Here is an 18,846-nt window from a genome sequence, read left to right on the forward strand (position 1 = left end):
GCCCCAGGTCATCTCACTCACTCGCCGGGCCTGCGCTCTGGGTCTGTTCAGTATCCCGCGGGCTCCAGGTTGTCTCACTCATTCTCTGGGCCTGCGCTCTGGGTCTATTCAGGATCCCTGTGGCCCCAGGTCATCTCGCTCCTGTTTTACTTATCTTTGTACAGAGAATTTTATACACAATTATTATATAAACATCTGTTGCTTGATTGGAACCAAAGCCATCTAAAGAGTTCTTTGCCTTCTAAAGTCTTAGTATGCATTAAGTTGACGACATATGTATTTGTTGATATTGAGTCATTTTGACCTCTAAAAATGGCAGTTGCATATGGTTCAACCTACTAAAGGTTTATATCATAATTTTAGGGTGAACTAACTGTTGGCGTGTAGGCTGCTAAGCTAACTCAGATGCCTATATGTCCCTGGTACCTGATCCATGCACTGTCAGTAATCAATGGCTTGCAGAAAGCCTACGTGTAAGTTCCATTTCATGTCATGCTGAACTATACTGTAAGTCAAAGCAATGATAATTTTCACAGAACCTCTTAAGAAGCAAAACAAAACAAATCCATGATCAATCAGAAATGAGCTTGAGAATTAAAAAAAAAAAAAAAAAACTCATTGAGACAAAAGGTAGGGCTTAGAGTTTCTGGCCCAATATTTGGTCTTTGTCTTAATTTCCTGGGATTTAACCAAACAATAGCGAATGCCTCACACTTCTGATTGGTTCTTTGTAGCTGAGAACCTAGAAAAGAAAAAAATTAGGCCTGAGTTCACCTTGGCGAGAGTCCTGGGCACTAGAGACCTCAAAGTCCAACATCCTAGTGGTGAAGAGGAGAAGCTTCCGAAGCTGGGTAGGCTGCATGGCCTCCACCTGCAGAGGCAGCAGGGGTGGGGGCAGGGACTGGCACCCCATGCTCTGGAGCCAGTCAGCTCCACTGCCAGCACTGACCAACTGTGCACACTTTATGACTGCTCTAGCTGCAGTTTTCCCTGCTGCATCTTAGGGACTCACTTTGCTTGGCACAGTGGCATGGTGCACAGCTGGTCTTTGATAATATCCAGAATCGCTTTTATTGTTCACATGTACTGCTTCTGTACTGGCGAGTCATACATAGTTTGTTTATCAAAACCCTTGAATGTGGGGCCATGGAGTATGAAGCCTGAAAGCTGGTTAAAAGACATAAAGTATGTTAACAAAGAGATCTTTCACAAGAGTTTTTGTGTTTAGTTCAAATTGGCCTCTCAACTGATAAAACTGTGTTTGTTTATGATACCTTTCAGTTTTGTTCATAGGAATCTGTTTCCCAAATATGTGGAATGTTGGACAGTCAGTGTAACAGCACTGTAAAGTTTCCAAATGATACCCCAACAAGGATGTGAAGTGAAAGAGATGCTCTTTCATCAATTTCTACTCCTTGTGTAGTGCTGCTTGGCACAGGGCCAAGGGCAGGATCTGGAGAACATACAACACAGTGCTTTGCAGTTTATGGCCCTTTTGTGAACATTCAAGTTTTAATGTTAACTACATGGATTCTTTTCTTTCACCAGCATTTAATAGTGTCAATAATTACTATTAATGTGAAGCTTTGTGATATTCTTGGCCCTGTCATTTGCACATTTTATCTTATTTAATTCCTGCAGCAGCCTCTAGAGTGGGAACAGTGATTCTCTGTTTTGTATTTATGGGGCATTACAGCACAGAGAGATTTTATAACCTGTCCAGGGATGCACAGCGGGTCTTTGTTCTTAACCACAATGCAGTCCACCTTGTACTAGGCATGAGAACTTGCTGAGCAATCATTTTTCAGTTAAGGGTGTGTGTGTGTGTGTGTGTGTGTGTGTGTGTGTGTGTGTATGCGTGCATACACTCTTGCACACCACAGTATATTACCTAGCGCAGTGGTGACAAACCTATGGCATGCATGCCACAGCAGGCTGTTTGTTACCAATGGAAGCTCTGGAAGTTTTGCTATCACTGACCTAGAGCATGCTAATAAGAAGTATTTGTACTATGCATGCATGGCAGGCTTTGTACCACATGCCAAGGACATAATAATGAACAAGACAGATCTAATCCTAGACTTATGGAGTGCACAGGTTAGGAGGACACAAATATTAAATAATCACCCAAATTTAGCTACCGCTGAGAATAAGTGAACTTTATTTAAGTGTAACTGGATGGAAATAAAGGTGCTGGCAAACTGGCTAGGAGAATATAAATGCCACATTAGTGTGTATTGCATACAATTTTCTTCTCAAGCCTGTCCCAGCATCTGAGATGCTAAATGTGTGCTTCAACAGGAGGTAGTGCAGGCCCTGCTCCTAGAGATCCTGGGCTTAGCCTTGGAGATCTTACTGACCTCCAGGGTTTCCAACTAGCTTCCACAAAAAAATATGACAAAAGAAAGGAAAGGATCTGTAGGAGACAGAAGATAAACTTTATTCCATGAAAAAAGCAGTCTAGATAAGAACATGACAGTCATACCTAGGGACTAGGGATATGCCACATCTATCAACAGAAGGTGTGTCTTGGAGATGTTAGCAGTAACAGTGACAATGACACTCACTACCATGTCTTGATCCTTACGTTTTGCATATGTTATCTCATTTAGTGCTGAAATTTATATTGGTACTAGCACTGTTGTTATTTACATATAAGGAGACAAACCAGCAGGACTGAGTCATCTGTTCAGCATCACATAGCCAGCCAGTGGTAAAAGGTAGACTTTTGCCTTTGCCTGCCTACCTGTTACTGCCTCTAGAGGCATTTCCTTGCTTGGTCAACACTGACACTCTCTGTTCAGATAAGTCAAAGTGGAATCCCTCATGTCCTAGATGTACTAGGTATGTGCTCTCTTCTATGCCTCTGACCTACTGCACCCCCTCCTATGCCTATCATGGGGTGCTAGATTGGAATTCAGGCTGGACACAAGTTAGCTAGCTCTTACTACCTATCGCCGATTCAACTCTTATATAGCAGATGGTATGATACATTCAACACTCATCGGTGTTACCACTTTCTCTTTTCTGTGAATTAATATCTGTCAGGTGCAACTGACAGCTAATAAGAAGAGAGCCAGGATTTGAACCCAGTCCAATTTCAGCCTGTGTTCTTCAACTCTGTCTTTCTGTCCCTCATCTGAGTCACCCTGAGCTGCTATCACCAACCTCAGTTTGCCTCCTTCTCTGTGCTGTGAATTCAGGGCTGACAGGTTCCATCCCAGCTCTGAGATGATCCCTCTGTTACATTCCAGTGGTTTTTCCTGGTCCTTCCCCTGATCCCTGTTACTTGAGGACAGCCTTTCCAACATGACTTCAGGATGCTCAACCCATATGTCAAGTACTCTAGATTCTGAGGCCAAGTGAGTTTGGGAATCCCCCCTGTCCCAAGTCTTGGGGCTTGATGATGCAGTTAGCTCATTATTGAAAGGATTATGGTATTTTAAGGAACCTGCTTTCACTACCTTAACTCTGTCTCATTCCTCTTCCACTTCATTTGCCTGGTTATAGCAACAAAAGAACGATTCCAGAGGTCCCCTGGGAGACATGATTGCCTCTGGTGGGGAGCCTCTGCTTTATTCTACTTCAGAATTTTCTTTGATCATATCTATCACTCCATTCCATTTTCTTTTTGACAAATCACAGTCTATGTTTCTGTAGCAAGGGTTCTTTTGAATGTACTTTGGGTTATATCGCTTTAGTCAAAAGCACCTGATACATCTTATATTTCTTTTAAATCCTGCAGGTGTTCTTGTGCGTCCTGTGTTACAACACATTACAGCTGTGAATCTACGTCCATGGAGCAGTAATACCTCCTGTGAGCCTCTGAGAAGGTGCGGATGACTGGAGAAATAAATAGGGTCTCAGAATCTGGAAAGAGCTTTGAATTCACACATAAGAGTGAGGAAGGGTGAAGGAGAAAAGTGCCTTTAGAGAAACCTAAAGCTAAAGCTGCATCATTACAATGGGCCACGAGTGAAATGCAAGCAATCAGCTCTTATAGGCTCAGGGCAAGCAGAGAGAAGCAAGGTACATTACAGGTACAGACTGGCTCTGTCTGTGGGACCTCACCCTGGACACTGCACAGGGACTCCTGCTCATGCTGGAGGGTCAGGAGTGGACAGAAGGCCACTGCAGCCGATCATGATGTCTTCTTTGCATACTGCTCGGTTTGCTATGGTTCTACGTGTGCAGATGGCTCAAGCTCAGAAGAGCAGGTTTAAAATCTCAGCTCTGTTGCTTATGTTATGAAGCCATGAACAAATGGCTTTGCTCCTTCCAAACTTCATTATCCTGATCAAGTAGAGACAGTAGTAGTAGTGCTTTCTAAGGTGGTGGAGAGGATATAGAGTGCTTTTATGTCACTGACTGGCTCATGCATGTGCCCAGAACAATAGGGGAGGCAGTGGTACTTCAGAAATGGGCACTGCTTAAGACAAGCCTGGGAAGAAGTGCATTCAAATTCTACAGGTTTTCCATGGGCTGGGGAGATAGCTCAGCTGTCTAAGCACTTGCCTGGCAAGCTCAAGTACCTGGACCTAGGTTCAATTTCTGGTATCACACTCCATGCCAGCCCTGGAACCCTGGGTACACTGTGCTGGTGACTGAAACTGGGCATGGTAGCACATGCTTGTAATCCCAGGGCTGGGGAGTGTGAGACAGAAGGATCACTAGGAGTCTGAGCTGTGTAGCAAGACCCTGTACCAAATAAATAGCTAGATAGATAGATTGATTGATTAAAGTTTTTCCATCTGAGCCGGATCCTAAGAGCTAGCAGTTGTCACATCGATTTCTAGGTCTTCTTTGTGGGCTCTCATACAGACACACACTCGGCTGTCTTGAGACTACCACTTGCGCTACACCCTCCTTGACACTAGTAGCTATGTCTTCAATGTCACCACCACCCTGGCTGGTTTCAAGGATTTGGGTAGGGAGAGCACAGGAGACAAGCCAGGGGAGGTGAAAGTCTGCTCATGATGCAAACAGGAACGGACTCAGCATCGTGCACGGGGTTTTAAATTGTTCACTTCTGCTGACATCTCTGCTACGGAGAAGCACAGCTGGCAAGCTTTTCTGTTTGGAGACAGGGTTGACAATTTCCCCATAATGGGGACACAACTGGCAATTTTCCTACAGAGTGAGGCAGATGGCAATTTTTCCTTTGGAGATATACAGGCAACAGTTTTGCCCCCGGAGAGAAAAGGCTTTCTGATTGAGATGCAGCCAGTAATTTTTACTATACAGAAGACACATCCAATAATTTTGCCCAATGAGAGAAACAGCCAACAGTTTTCCCACAGAAGGTAAGAACTCACTTAGACTGACAATGCTGGCCTCTTTCCAGCAGAGGATAGTGAGCAAAGGGGCTTAAGATTTAATTAGTGGCTACTGTACTATAGGGGCCTAATGGCACAGTCTCCAGACACAAGCTTGAGACTGGGAATTTAGATCCTATTAAGACCCAGATGGAGGATGCTGAACTGGGCAACAGTACAGCCCAGTTGCCTCTCCCCTGCAGTTTGCTTCTCGTGTACCCTTCCTGAGCTCCACAAATGACTGCTTGAGAGTGAACCCTGAAGCAATATGATGCCTGGAGAGTGACGGAGGAGAGGTCAATCTAGAAAAAATAGATTTATTTCTAACTTTTATATAACTGCTTTCAAAATGCATGTGGATGTATTACATTCTCTTCACAAATATGCCTGCTAATTAATAATAATTATTCCAAGCTAATATGACCTGAATTTTTTTTTCCAGATTTAAAAAAAAAAATTTCTAAAATTCATAGAGGGAGAGCTTGTATGGTTATGAGAGGCTTTCTAGGAAGCGGGGTCTGCTCATGCATGGGGTGCTAGCCTGTAATCTGAGTTGCTTGCAAGGGTGAGGCAGGAGGATTGCCAGTTGGAGTTCAGACTGGGAAATTTATTAAGAACTTGTCTCAAAACAAAATGAAAAGGGCTGGGGACACTCAGTGGTAGAGCATCTGTTTAGTACATACAAGATCCTGATTTCAATCTCAGCACTGGGAGGTAAGGGGGAGGAGTCGAGCCTTAAACCTTCAATGATCCCTGGATAAATCAGAGGTTAGAAAACACTGTAGACTCTGAAGGCCATTTGGTCTCTGTTGCAAAAATTTATATGTCTTTGTTGCATGGAGACACCATAGACAAAAAGTAAATGGATGAGTACTAAGGTGTAGCTTTCAGACACTAAATTTTTAACTTTATACATTCTTTATATGCCATGAAAGTGTATTATTTGGGTTTTTCTCCAATCATTTACTGGTTTAAAAACATTGTTCTTTATTAGAACTATTAAAAAACTAATGTAGATAATAGGTTTAGTTATCGATCACAGTTCACTTGGCTCTGATGATGGTCTTTGGGGCAGAAGGGATGCCGTGTGTCCTGTGCCAGAAGGGAACTCAGCCTGAGATAATAGATACACTCTAGCGGGGCCATGGAGCCCACGACCAGTAGTGCAGAGGAATCATGTAGAAAGGCTGGAGGACAAGATCACTGCTGAATGAACTACAGTGCTTTACTCAGGTGTATCTCAGGCTATGCAAGAGAAGGTACAGACTTGGCCTAAGACCCACGTTACATCATTTGTAGGCTGGAGTGACCATGAAATGAAGATTGCAATACCCATTTGACATGGCTCTGAGAATGAAAGAAAAGCAGATAAGACTGAGGGGTGTGGTGCTGCATGCCTGTCACCCCAGTACTCAGAAGGCTGAAGCAGGATTGCTTTGAGGTGAGCCTTAACTACATAGCAAGACCCTGTCTTAAAAAAAAAAACAAACCCAATCAACCAACCAGCCAATGAAACAAATCAGAAAAGACAGAGTGCCTGGCATCCGGTCAGAAGTTACTGAGTATATGGAGTGAAAACATTCTCTCAGACTTTCACAGAGAGAAAATTGGTCAAGCAATGGCTGTGACTCATCCACATGGCTGACACTGATAAAGGATCTACAAACTGTGGTACAGGGTTTCAGGATAAATCCTGAGGGGATTTGACTGACTTGTCAGATACAAAAGTTACATTTCTTGTTATATATAGGTCTTGCCTTATCTTGGTCTTAACAATCCAGCAGAAAAGTATGAAAACAAAGTATAAAAGTAAAGTATATTAATATGCTGAGCTGTAAAAGGCTCAAGCCAACAACTTCTGACATTGCCAGTCTTATGGAAAACCCACTACTATTATGGACTATTGGACTATATCATAATATTTTGCTGAATTCACGCACCTATAATATTTAAATGACAATGGAATACCCTCCTCTGACAAAACTAGACAAAAAAAAGAGATACAAATGAACAACCATTTTGTATCTGTATATTCAATAGTTACGATAAATATACAGCTACATTCTCTTAATTCAATGAATAGAAAGATTTGTTCTAATAGTGTTTGTGGACAGGATATCATGTTTGCATCTTATACAATGAATAACCACTAAGACAACAATATGCAATGTATTAATTATTGAAACTGTACTACTAATTGGTTTTGAAACTTTCTCATTGCTATTTGTTTCTCAATAAAATTATTTAAAAAAAGAAGTTACTGAGTACACAGCCTGTGCACTTGATGGGAATAAAGCACTTCAATATATGCTTGGGTCCTAAGAGTGAGTGAGAAAGATAAGGTCACTCTACATTCCTTCAACAAAAAGTGAGCCAACCTCTTCATCTTAACTGGGGGAATCCTCTTAGTTTCCATTGGAAGAAAAGGTGATCATTTTCCCTTTGACTTTCCCTAGGATCTCCATACCCTAATCCCTAGGATTTGTGACTATGTTCTATTGCATGGCAAGGGGGGGATTGAAGTTCCTAGTCCGATAAGTGTGAGGTGAGATGATGTTAGATTACCTAGCTGGCAGTACAATGACAAAGGTTCTTATAGCTGAAAGAGGGAGAATAGGTCAGTGTAAGCATGACTCAATATGACAAAGACAAGAGCAGCCATTGCTACTTTTAGAGATGGTAGGGGCCACAAGCCATGGGATGTAGACAACCTCTAGAAGCTGGGAGAGCAAAGATGACAGTCTCTCCTGTAGGACTTCTGAAAAGGAACACAGCTTTGCTGGTACCCTGGCTCTGGCATGGGACCAATGCCAGACTTTTGACTTCCAGAGCTCTAAAATAATAAGCATGTACTTTTGGTTCACTAAGTCCACCATGTCTGTGGTAATTCATTATAGAGATTAAAACTCAGCAACCATCTCTCCATCCATTTGGTCCACAAAGGAAAGGGGCAGAGTTGCCAAGGTCTCTCTCAACTCTGCAAAGCTGCACCAATTTCCCCGGGTCGTGGTGCCAGCTGCCTTTCCCCTGTCCTTGTGAGTCCCCTAGAGCCCATTCCCTTTCAGCAGCTGTCTCTCCACAGCTGACTGGGACAGGCTGCATCTGGGTATGGGATGTGATGGGGTCACTGCTTCCAAGAGATCTGGTGAACCATCTCAGCTCAGCCACCCCCTGCTCCACCATGCCTGCTGATACAGTTCAGTGAGCACAGAACACAGCTGCTGCAGACACAGCAGCCCGAGCACTCTGTGACAGTGAGGGCTTTGCAGCAGTGTGTGAAACCACATACTGCCCTGCCACATGTGGGCAAATCTGAGCACTGCCACTCCTCTGCCCAGTCACCTACACAGACTGCCCCTGCCAACAGGTCCACCTGCCTGGCCTCGTACCCAGGTCCTCCTCTTAGGCCCTAGGTCAGCATGCCAATATTGTCCACCTCTCTTCTGTGCTCCCACTCCACCATGTCTACCTGGCTTCCTTGTCTTCTGCTCCCAGGTCCAGGTAGGGAGGGGAATGAGCTGAGCATGCACAGGTAGTCCACAAGGAACGGTGAGACTATGGAAAACAAGTGTCCATGCCTTTAAAGGGGCAATTTCCATTTCTCCTCAGCTCTAGACTGAATGCTGCCAGGCAGGAATGTGGCTCCAGCATAGCTACACCACTCATTCGTGAAATCTAAACTTTTTTGCTTTCAATTACAGTAGCTGAGTATGCCATCAAGCAGAAGTGGCCTGCAAGCTACGCAGGCCACAGTTCGCGCCTGCCGGTTGAGACCCTAAAATGGTGAGGGTGGAAGTTGGCGGAGTGTCTGGAGCACCCCAGGATCTGGCCCATATCTCCGTATCTATCCCTAGTCTCATGTTTCTCTGATTCCCCCGCAACCTATAGAGATTACTACTTCTTCTAAGAAGAAGCACTTTGGCCCCCATCTACCTTTTCTTTCTTTGACTAGTCAACTTTCTCACTTTTCAAACCTATTATTATTTTTTAAAACCTGTATCTGAAACTTACATTTTTTGTTATATACATCTTGCTTTATCTTGGTCTTAATCATCCAGCGGAAAAGTATAAAAATGAGGTATAAAAAGTAAAGCCATATTAATATACTGAACTGTAAAAAGTTCAAATCAACAACTTCTGACATTGCCAATTCTATGGATAACCCGCTACTATTATGGACCATGAAACTAAAATGGATTATTTTGCTGAATTCACACTACAATATTTGAATGGCAATGGAATGCCCATCTCTGACAAAACTGAACAAAAGGGATATAAATGAAGGACCATTTTGTAGTGAAAAAAATGTATATCTGTATATACAAAATAGCTAGGATAGATATACAGCTTTTTCTTAGTTTAATGAGAAGAAAGACTTGTACTAATAGTGTTTAGACAACATATATCTGCATCTTGTACTATGAATAACTACTGTGAAGGGAACAATATGCAATGTATTAATTATTGTAGCTGTCCTACTAACCTGTTTTGAAATTGCCTCAATGCTATTTCTTTCTCAATAAAATTAATATTAAAAAAGGCAAAAAAAAACCCCAACCTGTATCTGGTCCAGATTTGCAAGAAACAAATAAATTTCTGTTCAGAAAATGGGCTTGATAGAGAAGAAACACCAAGGGCAAGAATTGCACCTGCCAGGTACCACACAGTGCTGAGAATAAGGGCCAGCCAGATAGGGATTAAAATGCCTGCTTAGGCAGAGTGCAGCGGCCAGGGATTTGATCCCCAGTGTGCCATGCTGGCCCTGCCTGCGGGGCATGCTGAGATGGTGATTGAGACTGGGCGTGGTGGTGCACACCTATAATCCCAGTGCTTGGGAGGCTCAAAACAGGAGAATCACTATGAGTCCATTCTATGTAGTGAGACACTGTAGACATTGTACCAAATTAAAAAAAAAAAAAATCCTCACTTTCTAGCTGGAGTGGAGAGCCTGGGACACAAGGGCTGTGTGGCCCTGGGCACACACATCCTGAGGGCTCCTTGTCTGCTAGGTGAGGGCTTCCTTGCTAAGGAGCTCAGCTGCTATCCACAGTCTAGGTAGAAGGGAAGGAGAACCTGTGTCTGGCTTGTCATTGGCCTGTCAGTTGAAAGGCTGAGTTGGGGCTCATTTCCACAGACCAGTTCATTCACTGTAGGTTAAGTTATGCTTCTTTTGGCAAGAAAAATCATTTATTAGCCTAGTTACCCTAGCAGCGTCAGGGCCTTCTAGAGATCTGCCATTCCAGGAAGTTCTGATGGGAGGAGGTCTCTGAGCACATTCTCTCGGGCAGCCAGGAAGGCAGCTCCAGTTCAGGTAGGCTGAGGATTTAGCTGTGGACATCTCCGTAGGAGCCCGATGAAAACAAACTGCTAATAGCGAGGCCTGGCATTACAAGTGCTCATATGGAGTCCTTCATTCTTTCCCTCTTCTGCAGGGTTGATGAGTGACAAAGGTATCTATCTGTGGGTCTGATTGCTCCCACCATAGAATTACTTATTCCCATGGGTGGTGGGTGCCAGGATGTGGCAGCAGGGGCCCCAGATCTCTGGGCCCACAGCACACATCACAGGTGAGACTCAGCTCCACTGTTTTCTCTGCTTTCTGACACAGCACTCTCTGCCCCTCCCTCCTTCCCTCTCTGTCTCTCAGAATTTGTTCCCAACAGGGAGCTCTGTACAGCTGCTCCAAGAGAAGCCAGAGGTCTTGGGGGAGCCTCTGCCCAGGTGCAAGAGACGGCGAGTGAGTGGATGTTATTAAGGGTGATTGCCGGGAAGCTGGTTGTCATGGCGCCACAGAGGCTAGGGCTGCCCTTCCAAGCTGTCCCCGTTTCCCAGGCTGTCCACATAATCACTGCAATGAGAGGCAGACACACGGAGGGAAGGACAGGAGCAGCTCCCTGCTGACAGCAATCTCCTTGCAGGGCGAGGTGAGCAGTTCATACTGGGTAGGACAGTCCATTTGGGCCCGGGCTGAGCACTGTGTGGGGAAGACCCTGGGCTGGCCAGTCTTTTCATGGCTCCACGCTCTGTATCTCTGTCCCAGCATGCTTTTCTACGGGAATACACTGCTTCTAGTGCACCGAAGCTCAGACCCATGCACTGAGGGTTCCTGGAGTGCTTGGCATGGAGGGACAGCAGCATTGCCATTGGAGTAGTTGGAGGAACACTTTTTATCCACCAGGCACTGTGCTCCATTCTCTACGCAGTCGTCTGCCTTTGGCCATAGGCTCAGAAGCAGAGGTAGGGTGTGGCCCAAGCTTTGGCTTTCTGGCCCACTCCTGCCTCCTCTAGGGCATAATTCTCCTCCATCTCCAAATAGCAAGGGTGACCCCTTCAACCTGGTGCTCAGGACAGACAGTGGGAGCTCCGTATCTGAGGGCGTGACCCAGGAAGATGAGTTTGAACTGGTCCAAGTCTTAGACCTCTTACACGGGCTTCATCATCTCTATGCTCTCACTGACCACAGAATTAGCCAGGGTGGCACTGTCCCCTCCTGGAGATCAGGCGCCAGGAGCAATGTAGGCACCAGGAGTGGCACCAGCTGTGCTGACCCCTACTAGGTGCTAGGTGCCTCCACAGGCTCCAGACATGCATCATCATGAGCCCTCCTTCCTCTTTATGGTAACCGTGAAGACAGGACACCTTTTGCAACCACTGCAGAAAAAAAAAGGGCTTCATTCCTCGGCAAGCTCCTCTGCTTAATGACTTGGCAGTGGGGAAGGACACATAGGCTCTGCCGCCTTTTCTCACTTTGTATTTGGCCAGAGAGCCAGAAGCTGTCCATCTGCACTGATGCTAATTCATTTCCTCCAGTGCCCCGGCATAGCCTCGGATCTGTGGAGTTCCTGAGAGTCAACCTCTTCCACAAGACACTTGTGCTTGTGCTTGCCTCTGTTCTCTGCCTTACCTACGTACCTGTCTTACCTAGCTGTCTCTTCTTCACACCTAGGGAGGGAAAGATGACATGTACATATGGGAATTATCTATGAACAACATTTGACTCTGGGCTTGAGACCTGGGTTTGAATCCAGACTCTACCTCTCACTAGATCTTTGACTTGGTATTAGTTACTTGCTGTCAGCCCTCCACGTTCTCTCATCGTTGACTCTGAGATGATGAACTGTTATGATAAAAACATAATAATAAATACTTAATGTTTATAATGGGCCAGGCATCATCTCACTGAATCTTCACAAGGAGCCACAAATTCAGAATTCTATACTGTCTTTATAGAAAATTAAAGTGGCAAAATAGAAGAAGTTGAGTCCTCAGTACTCAACTAGGTTTGTCAGACCTCCAAACAGCACTTATTCACCACTATGCTATATGCCTGCTCTCTCTAGCCTCTTTAAGGCCAAGTTTTCAAACCATGAGAATCTCACAAATAACTCTAGTGGACCTTCATAATTTATGTCCATGAATTTCAACAAAGTACTATCTGGAACCCACCTACTGGCCAAGAGTCGCTCAGGGAGTTTTGAAGTTCTCTAAAAGGTAAATTCTCTGTGAGTTCTGTTCTTTTTATTGCTCCATCTCTCTAACCTCTCCTGACCTTCTTCTACCCCTTGATATCCTTTCTGTCCAGCTGACTTGGAAACCATCATTTCCTTCTCTGAATTTCTAGAATGAAGTTTTCAAGTTCTGGGCAAGACACAAAAGTCAGGGCAGAGCACCATAAAACATGGTAATATTATCCTTAAAGTAACTTATTAAATGGAATTCAGTATTAAATGATACATTATTTTCAACTGTTTGTTATCTTGATCATAAAGTTTGAGGAAAATTTCTAGGAGAAAAATTTTAAGTTGAGATAGTTTTGACTTTTTGGTGGTCTGATTTCCCCAAGTTGGGAAAAGACTATACCCCACACCTTCATTTTACATTCTTTGATAAGAATCATAGAGGTGTTATATCCTGAGACATACATGAAATTTTAGGTGATGCTGTATCTTATACTATTCATTTGAAGAGTCAGTAAGGCTGATTTAATGTTCAGAATGTGCCAGGCACTGTCTCATGAACTCTATTATTACTTGACAATTTCCCTAGGGCAAGCAACCATGTATTGAACGAACACCAGTTTTTAATATTGTGGCCTACAATGACATGAGTATAGAAGATTCTTAATAAATAGAGCCTGAAGAGCGTTGTGCATCAGAACTTTGGGGAACACACAGCATATGCTGAAGATAAGGACTTTTGGCATCGCTGTTCGTTTCAACTGTTTCACACTCTATTCAGCCTAAATGCATTTTAGTCAGCATTTTCTCAGAATTCAAATTCCACATTCAATTGAAAATGAGCCTAATATTAGAAGCATTTCATCATTTCACATCCTCAGATTCCCCCATGATAAGTACACAAATGCAGGAATTGTTTTTCTGTCTCATTGTGCCCGGCAAAATATCTTGCTAACATTTACTGACCCAGCGCTTGCTTCGATTCCACGGCTTTAACCCTGCGATGGATGTACTCCATCTTTCCATCGTATGGAACTGTTCAATGACAACTACAGTACATTATCAGAATTTTCAAGTGAATCAAAATTTCAGGATGTACTAGTGGACCCCAGGATTGAGGATGCCCATGTAGGAGATAAATCCTGTTTCAATCCTTGTGCTTAGGTTGAAGATGGTGGAGGAGATGAGAGCAACTATCATTATGAGCTCTGTGGGGACAAACACTCCCCAGCCTTCTGCTGTCTCTGGTCTGTACTTGGTGACCACGGAAGCCAGCAGGTGCTCTGCCTAATTCAGGAGCTAATGGCCCTTACTCTGATGGGGCTGCAAGCTGCTCGAGTGGACAGCAAATCTCACAGTGCAGGCATCGATGCCACCCCCCGAGCTGTCAAAATAGAATTATGCGACCCATGAAGGCATCTTGAATTAGCTGATCTACTTAAACACAGGTCGATCACACACAGGAGATTCCCCTTCTCCTCCCGTCAGTGCCTTGCACAGACTGAGGGTGGTCGAATTCATTATATAAAGTAAGAAATAAACCCAATCACTCTCAGTGTTTTAGGCAATTTTTTCTGGGTTTTGATTTTCTTAGCTGCTAAAAAGGGAAGAAATACTATGAATGCAAGAGTTTTCATCAGGATCAATGGAGAGAAATGAATGAGAAAAGGCTCTCTCAGTAGTAAAGGCTTAAACAGCAAAAAGGATCAATGTGATCATTTGATGCTTTTTTTTTTGGTATTGATTCCACAGGATTTGTGAATTTCCTCTTCAAACTGTCCCTTCCTTAATCTTTGCCAAGCCAATTAATGCTCCCTTCATCTAAGCATGTGCTTGGGCCAAAAAGCTGGGACGCATGCCTGATTCTTTATCCCACCATCCACATTCAGAGCTTAAACAAGGACTTAATGCTGCACTCAAAGCAGGGCCCAGACCACCTGGTCTGACCACTTCTTTATCACCACCTCTGTTGTACTGCTTGGATGGATACTTCAAGAGATTTTTCACTTTGCTCCAGGAACCCACTTTGCTCTGGCTGCTTCATCTTAGTCTCAGAGTAATATATTTAATATGTAATCACCTACCCCTTTACGCAAAACCTCTCTAGATCTCCCCTTCCCTGTCATAATATCTAAATGCCTTACCAGCACCTGCCCATCACCATCGCCTACAGAGCCTCACCTACATGCTGCCCAGCTCCCAATGTCTGCGCACAGAACATCATAGGACTGCCCCAGACAGCAGGGGATGGCTCTGGTGTGGCCTCTCATGTGGTCTGGGTCAGCAGCCTCCACTCTCCCTGCCCCCTCAGAATCCTTGCCCTGGCCCTGCTGGTCATCCTTCTGCCCTGATTCACCAAGCCCAGTCCAGATTCAGAGCTGCTGCTTTCCCCTAGAAATACTTTCATCAGGTCTCCGTGTGCTCATGGGAGTGTTGGTCCATTCTTCCTCCTAGAATGAAGTACTGCGAGGGCAGGAGGCATTGTTTCTCCTGTGCCTGGAACAGTGGTTGGCAGCAATGGTCATCTATGTTCTTTTTTTCCCCTTTTGCTGCCTGCATACACCAAAAGTTGTTTTCCATTTTAAACATGCAACTTTTAAAATCATACTTTATTTTGTTGCCATTTTCCTATTTGTAGTGCCTAGGAATACATTTTTATGTTGACATAAGTATAAGCAAAGCATAACAAGGTAGACTCTTTTATCATGTACCATCCATTGATATCCCCCTTTCTTCTTTTTCCTCTTCTTTCTCCTCCTCTTCTTCCTCCTCCTCCACCTCCCTCTGTCCTCTTTGTCCTCCTCTTCCTCCTCCTCCTCTGCTGCCTCCCTTTCTCTTCCTCCTCTTCCCCTCATTCTCTTCCTCCTCCTCCTCTGCCTCTGTTTCTCCTCCTCCTCCTCCTCCTCCTCTTCTTCCTCTTTCTTCTCTTCCTCTTTGTCCTCCTCCTTGTGTTGGGGATTGAACTCAAGATCTTGTTCATGCTAGGCATCCACTCTAGGACTGAGCTCTACTCTCTGACCCTGGTAATAGTTTTTTAAAGTTAAAAATGAGTGAACTGATTCAACTACTCTTTCCTGTTAGCCTTTTTACTAGTGTAAAGAAAAGCACCAGAAGCTAATTTATTAAGTTGTGACAGTGGTTATTCACCTCTAGAGGCCTTTTATTTAGGCTTTTATTTAGCACCTTCACTATAGGAACTAAGGGCTGAGTGGGTTTGTATAATATACTGGGCTATCATGGAGACTCTCATTTGGTGAGAAAGACCAAAATGGGACAGACAATTCTACATATGGCAGTAAGTGTTCTGAGAGAGGTGTTTACTCCTTCTTGGGGGTCTAAGAATTCTTCCAGAGGGAGGTGCTACAAAGAAAACTTACAAGGAGTGGTAGGTAGCTCATAGCTCCTACACATTCCTGGATCCTGTGATATGTAATTCTACAATGGCCAAGAGAAATTAAGAGGTGAATGAACTTTGCTGATTTAAGAATGAAATTATGTTGCATTTTCTGAGTGGGCCTCAAGTAAGCACAAGGGTCCTTCAAAGTGGAAGAGGGGGGATGGATGCAGGGTTAGAGGAAAGTGATGTGACAAGGACTTGTCTCACTGCTACCACATTTGAAGATGGAAGATCTCAGCACCAGGGAAAGGGGGAAGCTTCTAGAAGCTGGAAAATGCCTCTAGAGCCTCCAGAGGGGAAGGCAGCTTGGTTTCAGCCAGTCAGACCTCTTGGTCTACACTACAAGATGATAGGCATCTTTCTTCTTTTAAGCCATCACATTTGTGGTATTTGTTATGGCAGCCATAGGAAACTGATCCAGAGAAGAGAGAATTTCCTGCTTTCACCACTGGCAGGAAGAAGAGGCTCCCTTAAGACCCATGGTGCTTTGGCCAGAGCCCTCTCTAGACTCCAGCAGGCCAGTGAGTTCAGGATCTTCCCAGTGCCCATGACTGTGTCTTTGGCAATGGCTTGTCACAGACAATGAAGACCGTGCTGTTCCGAGGTCAGAGCTGCCGACAGCCCCATGGCTGTCCTTCTACATCCTCAGGGGCTGTAGCTTCATATTTCAGCCTCTCCTGGTTTCTCATCCAAGACTCCAAGTGAAGGACAAGACAGGACCTGGGAAAGTGTCAGTTGCTAATGAATGACACTCACCTCCAAAATTAATAAACCTTCTAGTTCTTAGGAAAATCCACTCAACTGGAGTCTCCGGGATGACTAATTGACGGAACTAGTTAAATCAATCAAAAATGGAAATAAGGATGGAAGGGGGGGGGAAGAGATTCTCTTTTTGTTCTGTCTTGGGCCTTGTCTGCTCTGCTGCTAATGTTGTTGAGCTTGAATGGGGTAAAGCATCTTCAAATTGTGTGTGTGTGTGTATGTGTGTGTGTGTGTGTATGTGTATGTGTGCATGTGTGTGCATGCATGCACATGTGAGGTGTGTGTGTAAATTCTGTTCCTTGTAGCAAGGCTCTGTTTGGCTTTTATCCACGGTAGGAGTGTGTGTGTGTGTCTGTTTATAATACTGTCATCAGGCAAAAGCATTTTAACAAAGCACCATGTCTTTTTAACCTAACCAAGCTTCCCTGAAATAAACACTGTTAATTATGCCCCAGATCAATACTGAACCCCTTTTGGAAGCTGTGCCAAACCTTGCAGGCTTTAAGACTCATGGCAGCTGCAGCTTGGTTGATGTTTTTGGACACATTCCACCAGAGACCCAGGGAGTGCGCTGCAGGTTCATTAAAGGATCTCATGGCTTCACAGAACCGGGACTTGGCAATTAAGCCTGCAGATGAGGGTAAAGATGGGGAGTGGACTTCACCTCTGTACCAAAGTGGCATTAATCCTGCAATTGGGGGATCAAGCTGATGGGGATGAAATAAAATGGAGGCCCATGAAATTGTCCTTCTGGATGTTAGGGAAAGATCATGCTCCTCCTCCTGCCAACTACCCAGGAGAGGAATGAATTGTTCCCTTGGAAGCAGACATAGGAAGGGCCTGGCTGCTGGCAAAGATGGAGCAGACTTGTGGGTAGAGCTGGGACAGGGGCTGGGCGCTGCAGGGCTAACCTATCACTGCTGCTCAGAGGAACCAGGGCCCTCATGCTGGCCTTTAAGACATTTCCTGCCCACTTTCACCCGTAAATCTCCAGCATAAGCTGATGCCTCTCAAGAGGGTAGGATTTCAAGGGCCAGACACAAAAAGGACCCAAGCCAGCCCAAGCCACAGTGGAATTTAGCTGTACCGGAAGGGCTTGCCCTGTGTCATGGGGGTAAGTGCCACCACAGCAATGGATGCCATCTAACAAATGTGCACTGGGGGCCTAGTACATGCCAGGTGAGCGCTAGATGTGATTCAAAAGTACAGTGACTGTTTCATTAAAAAAAAAAAAAACTTTATTACAACAAAAGACACATTACCACTCATTTCCTTCAGAACACGTCCCTCACTTTCAGTCTTCTCTCCCATACTGTGTCTTTAGTTGTTCCGCCAGGGATCCTTTGATGTATTGAACTGACTGAAAACATTTACCTTTCACAGTCATTTTGGCTTTGTGAAAGAGCCAGAAGTGAGACAGTGCCAGATCCAGCAAGTGAGGTGGAAAAGGACAGGTCATAATGTTTTTAGAAGGTTCCAGAACGCAGTCAGAACATGCCAAGAGCAGTGGGTGAGTGTGCTGCGGGAGTATTTTGAAGCGGATTAATGAGTGGCAGTGTGTCTTTTACAGTAATAGCTTTAAGCATTCACTGTATATTTTGATCACTGTTTGTACTAATAGCTCTCACTTTAATGGCCAAATAATTCCAGGAGACAGAATCCTTGATCACTTTACCGGGCTCAACTTTCATGGGCTCTTTGATCGCACTGATCCTAGAGTCTTTTTTTTTTTTTTTTTTTTTTGCAGAACCGGGGATTAAACTCAGACCCTTGCGCTTTCCAGGGAAGTGCTTATTCCACTAAGCCACCTTCCCGGCCCATAGAGTCTTTTTAAAGATGCTCCTGTCTTGGCTTGAACATTTTGGAGTCTCTTATTTCTCTCTCCCCTCTCCCCTCTCCCCTTTCCCCTCTCCCC

At 44.4% G+C, this 18,846-nt stretch overlaps 1 protein-coding gene across 5 annotated transcripts in view; it reads right to left on the reverse strand.

The window, feature by feature from the left end:
- Ppp2r2b (protein phosphatase 2 regulatory subunit Bbeta) overlaps positions 1 to 18,846 on the reverse strand; it is a 454,351-nt gene that overhangs the window by 16,240 nt on the left and 419,265 nt on the right. The gene's annotated exons all lie outside the window — the stretch shown is intronic.

The sequence above is a fragment of the Octodon degus genome, unplaced genomic scaffold (assembly GCF_000260255.1).
Source record: "Octodon degus isolate 3935 unplaced genomic scaffold, OctDeg1.0 scaffold00040, whole genome shotgun sequence".
NCBI classification, from domain to species: domain Eukaryota; kingdom Metazoa; phylum Chordata; class Mammalia; order Rodentia; family Octodontidae; genus Octodon; species Octodon degus.